General features: G+C 42.1%; 1 long non-coding RNA gene across 1 annotated transcript in view; it reads left to right on the forward strand.

Moving 5' to 3' along the window:
- Nucleotides 1–1676: 1676 nt before the first annotated feature.
- The window catches only part of LOC109298552, a 72222-nt gene continuing 55944 nt past the window's right edge, over nt 1677–17954 (forward strand). Inside the window, exon 1 of the long non-coding RNA XR_002097644.1 lies at nt 1677–1793. This is a non-coding gene — a long non-coding RNA (uncharacterized LOC109298552). The remainder of the gene's footprint in view (nt 1794–17954) is intronic.

Genomic DNA, 17954 nt, shown 5'->3' on the forward strand with positions numbered 1-17954 from the left:
GTGTGTGTGTGTGTGTGTGTGTGTGTGTGTGTGTGTGTGTGTGTGTGTGTGTGTCTCCAATTTCACTGGGGAAGGACAAAGGCAGATAGGACAGACTCAACTTAGGGCTTTTTGGAGCTAATCAGCAGGTCAGCTGGTAATGTCCCTCCATTCCTTCCTTGGAAAAAGCTGTTTAAGAAGAGCTTGAACTAATGATCAAGGCTTTTGTTTTCTTGATGGTCTGCTAAACACTGTGTTATTAGCTCCCTGCTGGATTCCTCACCTGTCAGATTTGCTGCAGACAGTATGAAGAAGCAGGGCCAGGGAAATTGAAAAGCTCAGTGTCATCAACACATGCATACACTGCACATCCCTGCTTTGCCTCAGAGTGCTAGCCCAGGGCTGGGGTTTAACAACACTCCCTCCCTTTGAGAAGCAAGCAGGGAAAAGCCTGGAATTCTGCAGGCAGAGTGGGGGTTTAAACCCCTTACTATTCAGAACATCCTGTTGGGGCCTGGCCACACCCCTCCTCAGCTCAGCGGTGTGGAAGAGAAGAGAGGGCTGCTCTAGTGCTCCTTGGTTTCTAGCCTGAGCCACTGCAGGCATGTGCCTGCATTTTCTCAGTCCAGACAGAATGCCTGTGGATTTGCAAACGAATTCAACCTAGGCAGATTAGAATAACCTGCAAAGATTGAATCAATTCAGGCCCAGGCTTTTTGAATATCAGTCACTAGCCCAAGTCTATATCACAAGCCCATATTAAAAATCAGTCACCTGTATGAATTCTGTTTTTATTTTAAAGTAACACTTTGAAGCCTGGGACGTCTAAAATTTGACCTTCTCTTTGCATACATCTGTTTGCAAATGATATGTAAATTTTTTACATACATACACACAGAAAAATAGAGTGTGTGGTAATATTTTCCAAGGAAAGAGCACAGATGTTTTTGTTTGGAAATAAAAAAAAAATCTGGGACTACATACTGCTATTTAAACTTACCTTAAAAACTGGCTAAAAATCCACAAGCAATGAAAAAGCTACAATGTACATCTCAAGAGTGGAAGAGATTTCATAGAAGACATGATCTCAGACTAAAGCAAAGAAATCAAACTGTGCGTATGGAAAAGGAAATCCTTTCTCTAGTAAACATTCTCCACATATCAGTTGGAGCAGCTGTAACAATATAGAGACCTACGGTAGATCATATCTTATGATATAAGCTGCATCCCAAATCTCTTTGCATAATCAAGTAATTACAGTTACATGGTTTTATTCCCAAAATGGTATTAAAAATGTCTCCAGAGAAATTGTACGCGATTACCTGGATCCAAACATAGCCTCTCTGTTTTGGTTTTGGGACCAAAATCTTCACAAAATAATGCTTTATTGTGATATTTATTGTTACTGATGATCTGATGTGGGGAAATGTATTTCCCAGAGAAAGTATTCTCTGTTCTTCAAAGGAAACATATTTCCTGCCTCATGTTGTACCATAAGTAAGATGCTTCATTGTCTTTCCCTTGCAATTCCTCTTCCTCACAAAGGGAATTGTTTTATCTGGAACATTTGCAATAAAACATATTGTTAATGATTCAGGAATATCATGTTTGATCCACGGTCTTGGTATTGTTGTAGTGCTGACCCCTCCCTCAAAGAAGCTTTCTTGGGAGATGTGGACTCCACCGCGTGCTCTTGTGTGATGTACAGCATCATAAAGGGGTAAGGACTTTTAGTGCCATGGAGAGCTAGAAACCTACAGTAGCCTCATACTAAGAGTAGTCACCTCTGGAGAGCCATCAAATGAAAATGCACTGTAATTGTGAGAATTGGTATTGTTCAGCAATGCTTTAATGCAGCTTTCTGCTCTCATTTGGGCTGCCGTTGATTTTAGCTGTAAGATTGCATGTGGGAAGCTTTCTGCATCTGTCAGAAGGTGAACTGCAAAGTGAAAAACCAGGAATGAAATAGAGCAGTGCTTTCCAGTAACAGCATTTGGATGGCTGGAATGTATGTATTGTGCAACATAATGTGGCTCTCACAGCCCCGGAGATTGGCAGTGTCTATTTGTACACAGAACAGGTACAAAACAGGGAGTACCAATGCATACTCCTCTTCTGCCCTCTCCATCCCACATACTCTGCCCTGCCAGTGGACCCCACATTCAGATTCTTTTTCTAATTCTGATTTTTTTCCCTCTACTTCTGGCACTTTTCTCTTTTGCTAGTACAGAGATTCCACAATCTCAAATAACTATGGCTCAGATCTGTTTCTGCTCTGTTATCCTATACAAACTGGTATTTTTTTAGGAAGGTCACAGAATCTGGGGGAAGGGAGAAAAGAAAGCAAGGATGAGGAAACAAGGGCTGTTTTCTAAAAGCTTTCACAAGGAACTCAGGTATGTGCCACACTTTCCCCTTTTATACACTGCAGTTGGCTGTTTGACACTTTTATTTGGGCTGTGAGGGTATAGACAGATGTAACAAATGTATCAATATGAAATGTGTCAATATTGCATTTGATGGACTGAAATAATACCCTTTCTAAAACTATCATCATCAAAGTGACTAGGTTACTGTAACTGCTAATTTGGGCAGAGATGGGATTGTTATTACCTAGAAATCTGGAGTTATGTGTTCATTGTCAAGTGAAGGCCATCACCCATGTGGGGCCTTCACTTGTGGGGCCCAGGTTAGCATGGATATGAACAGTCAATTATATTCAAGTTGCTTTGAACTCCTGAGTATTGTAATCCCCTGTGTGTTTCTAGAACTGCAGAAGCAGTGCCCCGGCTCTTTTCTCTTCAAAGAAACTGAGCTTAAACTGAGCCCCTCTATAGTGACTTCCCACTGACCTGTAGGAGAGTTGCCTATTCTGGACACATAAGGGGAGATCACTGGTGGACTATTTTCACTTGAGTGACTTAACCTGTGTCCTTACTGAAGAGTGGGCAGTTTCCTTTCCTGAGTGAAAGCCTTACTTAAATTTCAGCCTATAGGCCCAGGAAAGAAAGCTAACCTGGGTTAGAGTGTTACTAAATCAAAGTTTGCATATATGGATGAGATGTGTATTAAGAGCACTGTTTGAGAAAGACCCCTGGCTGACTTTGCAAATGAGATGTGAATTGTTTTGATTTCTTAGTTTGTCTTTGCATTCAGCCAAGCATGACTGTAGAAAGACCACTTTTCCCAAGCCACTTAAATCACTAACTGACTGTGCCTGGAGCAATTCAGTGGGAGTGACCAAGCAGAGCAGTGGACCTAGGCTCAAGAGAAGCAGCATACACATCGTCACAGTTATCTTTTTTTTTTTTGGAGCTCAAAATGCTGCTTAAAAAACAGTCCCAGCCTTCTGAAAAGTTAATGGTTCTCAAATGTTTTTGTACCAGGATCCATTTGTAAACATCAATGGCCAGTCCCAACCCAATGCCCCTGACTTCCAACCCACTGCCCCCACCCCCAGGCCCCGGCCTCCCAGTGTGTGGGGCAGGAGTTAGGTGTGTGGTGCAGAAGGAGGCAAACAGCCCCTTGCAGGGTAGGATTCTGCCAGCCTGCAAGGGAAAAGCCACAATTTCCCAAATTTTTCTTCTTTAAAGAAAAATTCATTTTTTAAATTTGTTCACAACCCTTTCATATATTCTTGCAACCCACTATTGGGTTGTCACTCACAGGTTAAAAAAGCTGCCCTAAGGTATTAGTGGTTGAAGTAGTGCAGAGGCAGGCAATTATTTTGGCTGGAAGGCTGCTAAATTAATTTTGGCATGTTGTTGAGGGTGACAAGGGTAGCCCCACCCTTTGACAGGTGCCCTGCCCCCTGTTTGCCATTTTGGGACCAGAAGTCCTGCCCCTAACCCCTGACTTTTGCCAACAGAAGTCCCTGCTCCTTGCTCCCAGTAGTACTCCATTTGGGAGGGAGTGTTGCCATCTTGAAAACAGAAAAAAAAATTATATACTAAAAGTCAAACACCTACTCTAACACATTTTATTTTTATTACAAAAATATTCTTGTCATGATTTGTGTTTGTGTAGTGTACATAGAGATGACTACATAATGGCTCAAAAATAAAGTCTTACTCTTGTATACTGTGTATGGGGGAGTGTGTGGGCTGAGGTTGGGGGGTGTGGGGTGTGTGGGGGTGCATAGGGTATTTTGCAGGGATATATGTATACTTAGGAGGGCTGTGGAGGGCAGGGTGTGGGTGTGTGGAGCTTGTGTGGTGTAAGGGAGGGTGGGCAGATGTGGGGACCCCCCCACATGCTCCATATGGAGTATGGAGCCCATTCCTACCAGCCCCAGCCCCCACCCAGCTGCAGCTCCGTTCCCTTGCCCCACTACAGCTTCACCCACCCCCACCACTTCCATACCTGCTGCCCAGAATAAGTGCTGCATCGGGGAGACAAGGAGAAGCTGCTGAATGCTGGGAAATGAAGCAAGGAAGCTGCATGATGGCTGGGCTGGGCCCTTCCATGAGGGTGCAGACAGAGCAGGGTACAATTAATTGGTGGTTGCCTGTGGGCCAGATGAAATTTCCTGGTGGGCCAGATCCAGCTTGCAGGCCATATTTTGCTTGCCCCTGAAGTAGTATGTCCTAAGGCCTTCCCCCAAATGTTAAGTGGTCCACATTAGAGAGTATGGAATGAACACCGGGGTCAGGGATTTTGCTGTCCTAAGAGAAATGGTGTAGAAGATGAGATAATAGAGAAATTATTAAAGTCCCTTGACATCTAGTTCAATTACATTTTGTACCATTAAATCTTCTACTCTCTTTTCAGTGATAAACTATATTCAGGATGCTCCTACTTTTTTCCAGAATCAAGCTCTATTTTATCTAATCCAAAGCTGATTACATTCAACACCTCTATCTTTCTGAAAGGTTATCAGTGGCCAGGAAACCTCCTTTCCATAGCACAGCTGTGGCTTGGATATTCATCATCTGGTACCAAATTAATAATTCACAAAATCCATTGTTCCTTTTTTTCATTTCTGAGGTTAAACAAGCAAAGCGCACTATCTTTGAACTTGTTGATAAATGAATTGTTGAATTAAAATCATTTGCAAATTCAATCAGGAAAACAATTCATGGTCTTCATATCACTCCAACAGTGAGTAACACCATGCAGCAAGCAGTATGAAATGCATCTTACAACATATAACCATTTAAGCAATTTATGTAAAAAGGAACTTAAGGATGAAGTGTTACTCATTACTTACATAAATTAGTTATATAAGCTACAGAGCAAATTGTGTATTCTATATTGAAGTGCAACATTTCATATTCAGTTTATGCTATGTTTATTTTACAATGACATATAAAGCTTTAAATGCATACATGACCATCTGTGCTGAGGATGCAACTGGTCATAAGAAAAGAACATGAGAATTATAGAAAACTTTTCTCAATATTCAGAGGCATGATGGACAACATTAAAACACCAACAAAACACCTTCTCTATTCAATTCATTTGTGTATTCCTATCAGTAATACTTGAATACTTGCAGCTGCCCCCACCCCAGCTCTGTGGTGCTGAGCAGCCCTGATATGCCAGTTGCCTCTCACTCCCAAACCACAGCACTTCTAGCCCTGCTGGTGCCCTTCACTCCCCACTCAACCCCCCGGGTGCTGCTGGTGCCCCTCACTTCTGGCCACAGCCCCCAGCCCTGCCAATACCCCTCACTCCCCGCTGACAGCCCCCTGCCCCACAGCTCTGCCAGAGGAGCTGCCAGGGCTATAGGTCCAGGGATTCAGATCCACAGTTCCCTGCCCCCTGCAGCAGCACCCAAGCCCCAGCTGCCTTATCTGGGAGGTGGCAGCTGCTGTGGCAGAGCAAAGCATGGAGCCCAACTTTTGCTTCCCCCCAGACAGCACAACCTGAGTGGAGCCCATTGGGAGGGGGCATGGATGCGGGCTGGTGTCTGTGGGTGTGGGCTCTCCACTGTGCTGTCCTCTTCCTAGGGCCTCCAAAGCATAGCAAGTGAGACCCACAACATCAGGGCAGAGTGGGAAAGCTCATTACTGCCATGCAATCCCTGCACCGTCATGGCCAAGCACCTTCTGCCCACGCAGCAGCAGCAAGGGGCACAACTCTGTACTGCCACCTCCACTGCTGCTGTTTGGGCAGGGGGCACTTCACCATGGCAGTGCAGGGCTCACGGCAGCAGCAACAAGCTTCCCCACCCTGCTGTGCCCTGCTACACTGGGTCTTGCTCACTGGGCCCTGGAGGCCCCAGGGGGAGGGCAGAAGGGTGGGGAGCCTGAGCCTATAGCATCCAGCAGGCAGCACCTGCCCCCACTCCATGCACAAATCTGGGGGGCACATGCCCACCTTGGGAGTGCACAAAGTAGCCAGCCCCCCTCCTTCTTCCTGGATGAGCCACCTGCAGCCCCACCCTGCTCCCTGCCTGGGCCCTGTGGGCATGCATTCCAGCCATGGACCTTGAGAGCCATGCACCCCCCTGGGTGGGCAGCAGCTCCAGTCCCAACCCCAGTCCTAGCCCAAGCCCCAGCCCCAGCCCCAGCCCAGCCCAACTCCCTCCCTTCCTTCCTCTGAGGGCCTCAGTACCACCCTCCCCACAACAGGCTGTAAGTTGCTCTCTAGGCTGCCTGGTGGCCATGTGCATGTGTAAGTGTGCACATGCACATAGCACCTCCTACCTGATTTGCCCTCCTCCCACTCACCACAGCTCCTTGCAAGCTGGAACTCTGCTAGCCTGCAAAGGGAAACCCACCATTTCCTCCATTTTTTTCTCCTTAAAATGAGTAAACTCTGTTGTAGGTTACCACATTTTTTTCTGTTGCAAACAGAAAACCCGGATGCCTGCTCACGAGGGCTCTAGTATAATAAGCTCAATTCAGCATGAACCTCGTCTCATAAATGTAACACCCACCCACAAAAAAACTACAAAGAAAACCCTCTTTTTGCATTTGTTCTTTCTTTAAGTTTGTGCACGCATAATATATTACAAGCATGCACATTTTTAGCCTCTATTTCAAATGAGCTATTCAGTATGGTGATAAGTTCTGGTGCAATATTATAAACACTGACTTGTCCAAAGACTATTATCAGATTGCTATGCAGGAGGGAAAATTTTGATTAGGCCAACCCAATATCTACTTACAGTGTCCAATGATTTTAAGTTTGCCAATGGTGGTGGCACTCCTTTGATATGAGGCTGATAGTCTTCCAGTCAATAGGGAAGTCATCAGTGAGCCATAGATAACTGAGGGAGGCAATCCAAGATCCTTATGTTTGATTGCATGGAGTAGAAGGGAGGAAGGAGTAGATGCTGGTGATGTCTGGTAACAGCTTTTCCCCAATGTCTCTCATTTACCTGCCTCCATAATAGTAGCATAACTAAGGGTGGGTGAGAGGGGCACCAAGCCCTGGGTACTGACTTCGGAGTGGTACCAAAATCATACCACACCCTTGTGGGGTCTGTGCCCTGGCAACAAGAGCTGTACCACTGCATTTTCTTGCAATGGCAGCTAGTACATGGATGCTGTACTGTACTGCTGCTGTTTAAGAACAAGAGCCAAGGTAGGCAGAGCATGTGGCGGCAGCAACAGCCAGGGACTGTTTTGGGAAAGACTCCTGTACTCCACTCTACCCTCAGAGCCCATACACTACAAGCACTAATGGAACTGCACCTTCTACCTCTCCAGTAGGGTTTGTGTTGAGCACAAAACCTGCAAAGAACAACACCATTATTCCATAGTGAGGTGAGTTTGCTCAAAATGATCGTTTTGTCATACATCACAATACCCCTGGGGAAGATTCAGTGCTTGAGTGTCTCAAGTACTGATGTTAATACTGTATTCCTTCAAATTGGCCTTCAAGGTGTCCTTGAATCTCTTCTTTTTCCTGCCTCTAGAGTGGGGACCATTGGTGAGTTGGGAGTATAGGACCTGTTTTGGGAGCCAGTTGTCAGGCATCCTTATGACATGTCCTGCCCAACAGGGCTGGTGCTGTATAACCCTGGCTTTAATCCTTGTGGTGTTTGCTTGAGCTCGGATGTTGCTATTCAGTCTTCTGTACTTCCAGTTGATATAGAGGATTTTCTGAACACATCACTGATCGTAACATCCCAAAGCTTTTAGGTGTTTTTATTATGTCATTTTAAGTTTCACACCCATACGGCAGGGTAGGGATGACAACAGTCTGGTAGATACAGAGCTTGGTTTGGGTCCTGATGTCATAGTCAAGGAGGCAATTTCAGAGATGTCCAAAGGCAACACTGGCAAATTTTAACTGGTGTTGGATATTATCATTTGTGTTTACTTTTTGAGAAAGGTGGATATCCAAGGTATGGGAAATGCTCAACATTTTCCAAGGATTGTTCTCTTATTGTAACATATGGAGGAGCAGCTACTTGGTTTGAGGTGGATTTTACCCTGGTTTTCATGAAGTTGACAATGAGATGCTTACTGTAGAGTTGCTTAACTAGCTCCACAGTAAAGCATATTAGTCTACTATGAAGAGCTGGAGTAAGATAATTAACTCTGCTGTAGGTTAGCACTGCTCTGTACAAGTACTATCATATGGCAGAGTTATTTACTCTACCACAACACACATGTAGAAGGTGATACCCCACACTGTAGCACCCTTGTGCCCTATCCAGACCCTCCACAGCCAGGTTGGAGCAGCCGTGGGCTGGCAGGGTGGCAGGGTGCTCCACCCCAGCTCAGGCACACATGTTAATGCTGCACCTAGGAGTAATAAATATTTGATCAGTCAAGACTGATCTGGAGCTCTTGAACTAAGTGGCCACACATAATGCAATCATTCATCAGCATACTGAAGATTGGTAATGGAGGTGTTGGTTACCTTGGATTCTGATTGATGTTAAAAAGGATGCTGACTCCAGATCAAAGTCAATCAGCAATGAGATGAAGAATAACTTCAATATAGATTAAAAGAGTGTTGGTGCAATCACATATCACTGCTTGACTCCAGTTCTAGTAGTAAAGAGGTCCATTGTTGAGCCATTGCTTAGGATGGTTGCTGTCATTTTGTCATGAAGAAGTCTTATAATGGTAACAAATTTTAGCAGGCATCTAAATTTCATTATATGGCCTCTCTGTTGATTGAATCAAAGTCATTAGGTGACTGAAAACTATGTAAGCATTTCTGTGTTGATCACAGCACTTCTCCTACAGCTGTATAGCAAGAAAGGTCCCATGTCATACCTCTGACTCATTTGAAATTGGACTGAGATTTGGGTAGAAGCTCTTAACTAAGGAAGTGAATTTATTGTAGAGACTGTGGGTGAGGATCTTCTTGACATTGGAACTGCACCTTCCACCTCTCCAGTAGGGTTTGTGTTGAGGACAAAACCTGCAAAGAACAACACCATTATTCCATAGTGAGGTGAGTTTGCTCAAAATGAAGTGCAACCATGATAACTGCTACAATCCAATCTATCTACTTTATTGAATATGGTCATGTCTCTAGAATCTCTCAAGTCACTGAAAATTTGTTCACATTACCATATTGTCCTAATAAAAATGTGTGGTTGGTAAAAGAGCTTTTTTCTACTTTGCTTTTAAAATTTTGGCTGGGATTCCAGCGGGACCACATTCTTTGTTGTCCTTCATCTGATTAATGGCTTTCAAGGCCTCTTGATAAGTTGCTGGATCTGAGAGGTAGTCCTTAATTGAGTGTTGTGGGATGCCTTTGATGGTTTTGACTTTGATAATAGAATCTTAGTTCAGGAGCTCTTGATAGAGCTTTTTTCCACCATGTGTTGATGCTGGAGCTGAAGTGTTTTTCCATCCTTGGCACCTTGTATGCTTGTCCCATTAATAGCTTTATTGTGATGAAGAACCTATGCATGCCATGGCTGTCAGCAAACTTTTGAATCTCCTTTGCTTTGTCTTCCCACCACTTGTTCTTTCATTCTCAAATTTTCCTCTGGCTTTCACCTTTGTGGTGATGAATGTATTGTTTCTGTTTGGAGTCAATGCCATTCTTCCAAGCTTAGAAGGCTCTTCTTTTTCTGTCAATGTGAGCTTGAATGTCCCTATGATTCTCATTGTGTCAGTCATTGTGGAAAATCCTAGATTTTCTTTGCATACCTTTCTCATCATGGATGCCGTTCTTAAGTCTCCTCCAGTGATCAGTGGTGTCAAGATTATCAAGGAGGTTGGAGAGTTTTCACAGAGGCATTTCTGAAGATGAACATTTTTAGCAAGGTCTTTCAATGACTAAATATGGAACCTCTTTTTTGGTTTCCTTCTTTTGTTTACATTATATTTTGGAGTGATACAAATGGACATGACAACATACCCATCCATCATTAATCTATGCTGGTAATAGCTCTGTGGATATGGATAGTGCAATGAACTGTAGTGATTTATGGACTGTATGATGGTCATTTTGTACTTGGAACTTGGAGAGGCTTCAATCATGACTAGGCAGACGTATTTGGATCCATTTTGCTCACCCTGTATGGGGAAGGGGCTAGAAAGTGCCCTAAACATAGTCTGTCCCATTTCACCTAACTGAAAAATCATATCCAGTGGGACAACTCTATCTGCATTGCAGTTCAAGTAATAAAGTTTGCAACCTGGGACTTCTGCACCTTAATGGACAACTGTAACAGTGACTGAGCAGAACAAAGGACAGCACGTATAGCCAGAAAATTTACATAATTCGATATCAGCATTGCTGCACATAGTGAGACCAGACATGCAAGAGAGAGGCAGCTCACAGAGCATGGGAATGACTACCCCTTTTGGAACGGAAAAGAGAAAAAAAGACAGACACAGTTATGTTGTTGGTTTTACTACGAAGATCAAGATTGGTTCTGAGATGCTAGACTATTTAGTTGGTATTAATGAACATTTTATGACCCTTCATCTTCAACCACCAACAAACAACGTGCAGCAGTCATCAGTGAACACAGCTGCAGTGATGAAACAGAAAAGTAATTCTCTTCTAAATTCAGCCAAGCCCTGTCATCTGTCCCTCAAGAAGATAGGATAATTCTTCTTTTAAGGGACTGCTGATTGGGAGCAAGAAAATCTGCTGCAGATAACCAAGAACCAACTGCAATTTGCTTGAGCCCCCTTCATAAAGTTTTGTTAGTGTAAGGAAGTCAGGACACAAAGAAACATTTTTTTTTCTTGTAGAGTGTAAGTCTTGATTTATGCTTTATCCAGGCATGTATAGTATTTGAGTAGACTGAAGAAGTCAGTTTATTTGTGCATCACAAATGAATTGAGTTTCTAGTTGCTTATCATTTTGAGCTTCCAGAATCCCATCTTGCTGATCCAAATTAGCTGTGAGCCATGCTTACATGTTTTCTTCCCCTGAGAGGACAAATCGTGACTTCTTCCTTTTAAATATATTTTTAGAGGACTGGGAACAGAAAATACTTCCACATACCTGCCACTATCATGACGATAAATACCAGGAGACAATACTGCCTTCAGCAGACAGACTATTCTATGTTAAGTAATGTAATGCAGGCTGAAGATACAGAACATTTTTCTTGTTTTGACAACGCAAAGAATAAAGGAAAGGAGAAAAAAATACTCAGAATCCTGCATCTGAAAAGTGTTAGAAGATTATTCACAGTTAAGTGAAATACAATTAAAAGAACAATATGGAATCTGAGGAGAGGTGAAGCAAATTTAGACTAAATGGTATTTAAAAATAAATGTGAAGATCACTGTTGGGTAAAGAGTGTTTTGGCAAGTAATGGGAAAAGAAACAGTGTTGATGGGATGTTAACCTAGGGGAAAAGTGTTCACAAATGTGTGAAAAAGAGAAATCCACTTCTGCGACAGCAGTGTATTGTCTGCCAGTGGGAATACAGCTGTTTGCTTGGAGATTACCATCAAAGAATGTGGGCATTACAATATAAATACAATCTCTTATGGGAGATTCCTTTAGGATTTACAAGGTGCTAAATGAAGTGGGGCCGCTCAGAAGTTGGGGGAGGCATCTGTCTGTAACAGCCATGTGAGGTTCAGCATGATCATGTTTTCTCTCTAATTCTGAAGGGCAGACTGACTTGAACCACTTCCCTCTGCAATGGAGAGCTTGCCTTACCTTTATATGCCTCAAATGTGTGCAGAAGCAAGGCAGAAAGTACTGAAGATACAGCTCCCTGCCTCCTTTGCACCAACCAACCTAGCTGAATCAGTATGATAGGAGTCATAACTTTCTGGTATAGGCCAATAGAGAATTACTACCCCTCTCAGAACATGGATGAAGTAGAGGAGGAGCTGTGATGCAAAAAGGTCTCTGAACCACCTTTTAGTAATTTTCCTGAAGTTCTGCAGCTGACTCGTTCCTTCTTGCTCACAGATTGTGCCTAAAGTTACCATTTACTCAGGGAGCGTTACTCTTTTGAACCCACGTAGCTAATTGCTTATCAACAAGTAGCAGCCATGCTCTTGTCTACACTTTTATATTAACATAAGGGTTGTTGTCTTCATGTACCTGCCAATTCATTATTGCTAGACTCATTAGTTAGGAGACATAAATCATCTCATTAATAAATATTGGTATCATACTTCAAACAAGTGGTTCTCCAACATTTTCCTCTTATTGAAGATACAGTCTCACAAGCCACCTCTTCATCTATTCACAGTTGTGTGGACACCTCTCTTATTTGTGCTCCCATAACTAGGGACCTACCTTACTCATGGAGGCTGCCTCCAGATTTCATGGTTGTGGTGTAACATTGGCACCATTTTCATGGCACCATGTCTCTAATTGGCTGACAGGGCCCAGAAGTTTCCACCCCGCACCACCTCCCCTGGAGATCGACAGATCACCATCTGTCAATCTCTAGGGAGGGGTGGGACTTATAGGGCCCACTGGCCAATCTTTAACCCCTCCCTCCCATCTCTCTCCAGATGTGCTCCTGGACACCAGGACTTCCAGCCCTTTTCTATTTTCAGCTGCTTCCCCCTCCACCACCTCCCCTCCTGCCTGCTTTTTCATGGTCCCTGTGCTTTTTTGTACGGATCAGGATTTTTCATGAGAGACCTATCAAATTCATGTTTTTTGTGAAAACCACAAAATCATGAATTTGGTAGACCCCTACTCATAATATTTGCATGGCATGGTAACTACATACATGGGAAACTTATATTTAAAAAGAGCTTTCTCTATATTTTATGCAGTTAAGAACTAGAAGCTAGAAGAGGATTCAGTACTATGTGATTAGCTGCCTTTCGAAAGACCATCAGCTGCCTATGGACTTTAGTATGCAAACTGCCACTCTAGATTTTATTTGATACAGTTATATATGAATTGTTTGGACATCTGCTGCAGATGTAATGACACATTAGAAATGCTACCATTAAGCGGGGAGGTGACCCAAGACAATCATGAGCCAAATCTCTAAAAGCTTAAAAACATCAAAATGTGTCTTTTATCTATCTTTCATTTTATATTTCTCCTAAAAGAGAGGCCAACATTCAGAAACATCAGGAAAGAAACTAGAAAGGGCAAGTCTCAATTAACTAGGAAGTCCTGGAAATGTCACAACCCAGGATCCTATTCTTCTATGATTTCCCTCTCAGGTTTTACACTGAGAGGGAATTGTATTTAACTTTACTTTGTGTTAGTAGACCCATATAAGTCAGTTGGACTACTCATGTGAGTAAAGTGTGTATATAAGTGTTTGAAAGGTCAGAGTTACTTCAGGACTTTCTTTTCAGAAACAAAACAAAAGCGCTAAAGTTTTTGAGTATAGGTCATCTTCAAGATGTAGCACTATATTTTCTGTTCTTTTACAAGTATTTTTACAATTAAAATCACTCTCTTAAATGTGTTTTGTGTCTTGGCTACATTTGCTGGTTTGAATTATTCTAATGGTGCAAACAAGTCAACAATATTTTTTTCTTTTTATATTTTAATTGAAAAAGAAAGTCGGGCATATTTTTCTTGCTGTAGCACAGTGGGAGAAGCATTCTTGACTATGTACATAATCTTTACACTGTATTTAAAAATAAAGTTGTTAATTAAAGTTGGTATTTAGAACTTCCTGCTGGCAGCTGTTGAACAGTGATCTCATTTGCGACACTGGCAATTTGGGAGCCCAAATGTGAGAGGCTGGAAATCAGTTCAGATCCTGCTGTTCTGAGAAACCTTTAGAAGCCTAAGAACATACACTGGCCCCAATTCTCTAATAGACTTCAAAGCAATTACTCATGTGAGTAAAATTACTCATGATCTTGAGTATTTGTAAAAGCAGGGACATAAGTCCTGATCCAAAGCTCATTGAATGCAACGAGATTCTTTCCACTGCCTTTGACATGCATTGGATTTATGCCATAGTTATTTGAGCTTGTTGCGCAGTGGAAAAAGACTTCCATAAATACTTGTTTGAATGTATTAATTAATTCACTTAAGCTGCATTTGCACTCCTTTTGCTTTTGTTTTCCACAAACATTTGCACAATAAAGTTTTACTAGCATGAATTATCATGTTTTCAATACTACTGGGAAATAAATTTTAAATTGCCTTCTGTGAGCATCCATATTTGAAATCAGATTATAGATAATGATCATCTACTCAGGAATAGAAACAGTGAGGGGTGATGTACATGACAGATGCATTTTTAAGTGCTAAAGTTTTACTATCTCTGGTATAACAAGGAATTATACCACAATGCTAGCATCTTTATCTTCAGGTTTTGATAATAGCCAACTCTTTTCAAACACCTGTGTAACCATTTCTTTTCCAGTGGTGCCAACTTCTGTTTGCCATACTCGACACTAGTACCTTGAGAACAAAGAGTCTCATTGTCCCAGGGAACCACCATTTTCATTCATCTGCCTCCCTTAGAAAACTGATGCAACTTGAGAAGTGACCAGATTCTACCACGCTAGGAGATGATGCAAAACACTCCGCCTGGTTGAACTGAACCCATCCCATGCCTCAGTTTATGGGATGGGGAGGTCACTGATTTTTTAAATTTGTGACTATGATTAGGACTGTATTGTGCATGATATTCAGAGAAAAGAGGTGGCATTTGTGTCCTTTCTTACTACAGGTATAAACCTGTACAAGTCATAAGCCGGTCTGTGTCAGTCACACCTAAAATACCTTGTTTAGGAAAGTATTATTATCTCATTCTGCATATATGAAAATGCACATATAGGTCATGTCCACACAAGCACAGACATTTCTTTCCCTGGGGACAAGAAGCAGCACCATACCTTGTGCCATTGCTTCCTGTCCCCGGGGAACACCTGTGCCGTGCACCCTCTGGCACATGGCAGGTTAACCTGGGATAGGAGAGGCCAGGCCCAGCACTGGGCTGGCACCAGAAGCCTTACCTAGGGTAATTGCAGCAGCAGCAGCGATCCTGGCACTTGAAGCCTGGCAAGCAGCCGGAGTGAGGCTCCAGTTGGCCAGGAACCAGTTTTTGGCAGTGTGCACTCCACCCGCATGCACCACCCTCTTTTTTTTTAATGGGTTTGTTTTCACTTTGGGATCTCCCAGGGTCAAAAAAAACTCCAAAAAACCCTTGCTGCTTTCAGCACTGAGAAAACCTGAATGTGTAGTGTGTGCCACCTCAGACAGGTCTGCAGTGCCACATACCGTACAGCTGCGCTTAGCTTCTGTGGCCTCATCCAGACAAGAGAATTGTTGAGGGCTAAACAGACATCATAGAAAAGCCGCATATAGGAGCCAAACCCTCACATCTGGATTTTAACCTACAGACCTTCCTCTTATAACAGTTTCAGTCCAATCACACAACTCCATTTGAAACAATGGGAGGCTTTCCTTTGATTAGAATGAGCTGGATCCTTTCCTAAATCCTCAGTTTGTGACAAAGACTTTAAACGATTTATCATTTTAGTAAGTTGGTCTTATCCCAAAGCTGGCTACACTTTTTGTCACCTTCATTCTTTCCTTAAAGTACCTCCTTATACAGATAAAATATTAAAAGTGCTTCATAAAACAATCCATTAAAACCTGCTTTCTCTGTTTTACAGTATAATATCAATCAGAAGTGCAAAGGGGTTCAGAGAATACTTTTCTACCCGTCTTTAAAGTAATTTTGGAAGTGTTATTTTGTTTTTAATTGCCAATGCATATTTCTGTTGATTGAATGGTTCCTTCTCTCTCTCTCAAAAGTAGTGGTGTACACTGAGTGTACACTGAGACAACTCTTCTGAAAGAATAAAAAGACTTCAAAGTGATTAGAGCAGGTTGGAGATCTACACAGGTGCTTGTGACAGTATATAAATAACACAGTCTTTAATGTCTTTATCCACTTGGTGAAGAAGCAAGAAAATAAGGGAGAATGGTATCATAGACTTTAAGTCTATAAAATTGTATAAATCTGGATGCTTATATAATATAGAACATTTACCTGTATTTACCCATATGGCAGCTACCAGCAATGTAACTGCCATTTTTAGAATGTACATACTATTTCTTATGCTATTCCACAACAAGTGTGGCTGCTTACTTGTCCACATGGCTACTGCTGTACTCCTCTCTCCTGAGCTCTTTCAGTCTCCTTTCCTTTCCCCACATTAAGGCATGTGGGGCAGGAGGTACCTGCTGCCAAGAAAAGAACTAAAATCAACAGCACAGAAAAGCTTCTCCTGCTGGTCATCTGCTGTGGCTTCAGGCATCTCCTAAAGCAAACAGGAAAATGCTTCAAGAGTTGGCTCATTGCCCACTTAGCATTACTGCATTTTTAAAACTGACTTTTGTCTGTTAGAGTTGCTATGTGTGTTTTATAATTGTTTGATTTCTTTTCTCTTGTAACTTTTCAGGCTGACCCTGGAGTTTTGAGATAAAGGCCAAGAAAAATAAGAACTGTTCAGTCTTGAATATCTTTCATATTAACGCTTACACAACAATGATAGTTATAACAATTCATTACAATGTTTTTAGACTTTAATGACATTGTTTCAGAATAACAAGCTTACTTGTTTGCGTTTTTGATCATTAGCATAAGTATCTAACCTGCTAAAGATGAAGGTATCTCTCTTCCGTTTTAATAAATTAATTTTTATATTTTTGACCTTTGTTTAACAATATTTGACCAGTCAATTGATTAAGTATTATTTGAACATTCAAATAACCAAGCCTAGTATAAACTAGAGTCCTTTGCCCTAAACATGGTTTTGCTAAGGCTTCAGCAAAATCTTATCTCAGAAAGGCCTCAACTTTTAGCTGGCCTCTCTCCCCCTTCACCTCTCCTCTTCTCCTTACATTGACAAAGTCTCAGTTTCTAACAGATTTCCCATCCTTCCTAGAAGGTAATCGTGCTCAGCTGGGCTGCTAAAAATATAATAACTAGGAAGCTTCAAAACCATATCAAATCACACCTGGAAGAAAATAAGTTTGGAAGATATGTTAAGAGTAACACATCTTCCAAAAAATGATGGGAACATTTTAATATAAAAAGATAACTACTTGATATACCAACAAAAGTAGTAAAATTGGATATGTGTGCATGGTTAACTGTGTAGTAACTTTGGGGGGTGGGGTTCTGACAAAATCATTAGTATCTGTTTGGTTTCTATAGTTATTCAGTGTGCAATAAATGTATGAAAAATATAACTGTTCTATTGTACTGTGGATTTTTAAATGCCCGTGGACTTCTGGTTAATCAGATGCCTGACAGTGATTAAAGGCTCTCTAGTTATATTTGCTATGTCATCTCTTTAAGCTTAATAATAATACATGCACCTGGGACAATGCCAAATCATGTGGGACCAGGACCCAGCCAACCCAGTAACTTACAACAGGCCTCCCAGGGAACCCATACATGAGCAGCAAGGCTGCTCCAATGTGCTGTAATTACAGTGCACCAGAGCAGACTCAATTAATCAAATCTGCTGGAGCGTGTTAATTACCATCTCCAGCAAACTGTAGCATCTCATGTATTAGTGCTGCCATGCTTAAAAATGGTGGTGGGGCTCCTTTATCTAAATCTTGTTCAATCAGCTTTAGATATAGCACCCCCACCACCATTTTTAAGTGCAGAGACA

This window comes from Gavialis gangeticus, unplaced genomic scaffold, assembly GCF_001723915.1.
Source record: "Gavialis gangeticus isolate Ggan-Ray unplaced genomic scaffold, GavGan_comp1, whole genome shotgun sequence".
NCBI lineage: Eukaryota > Metazoa > Chordata > Crocodylia > Gavialidae > Gavialis > Gavialis gangeticus.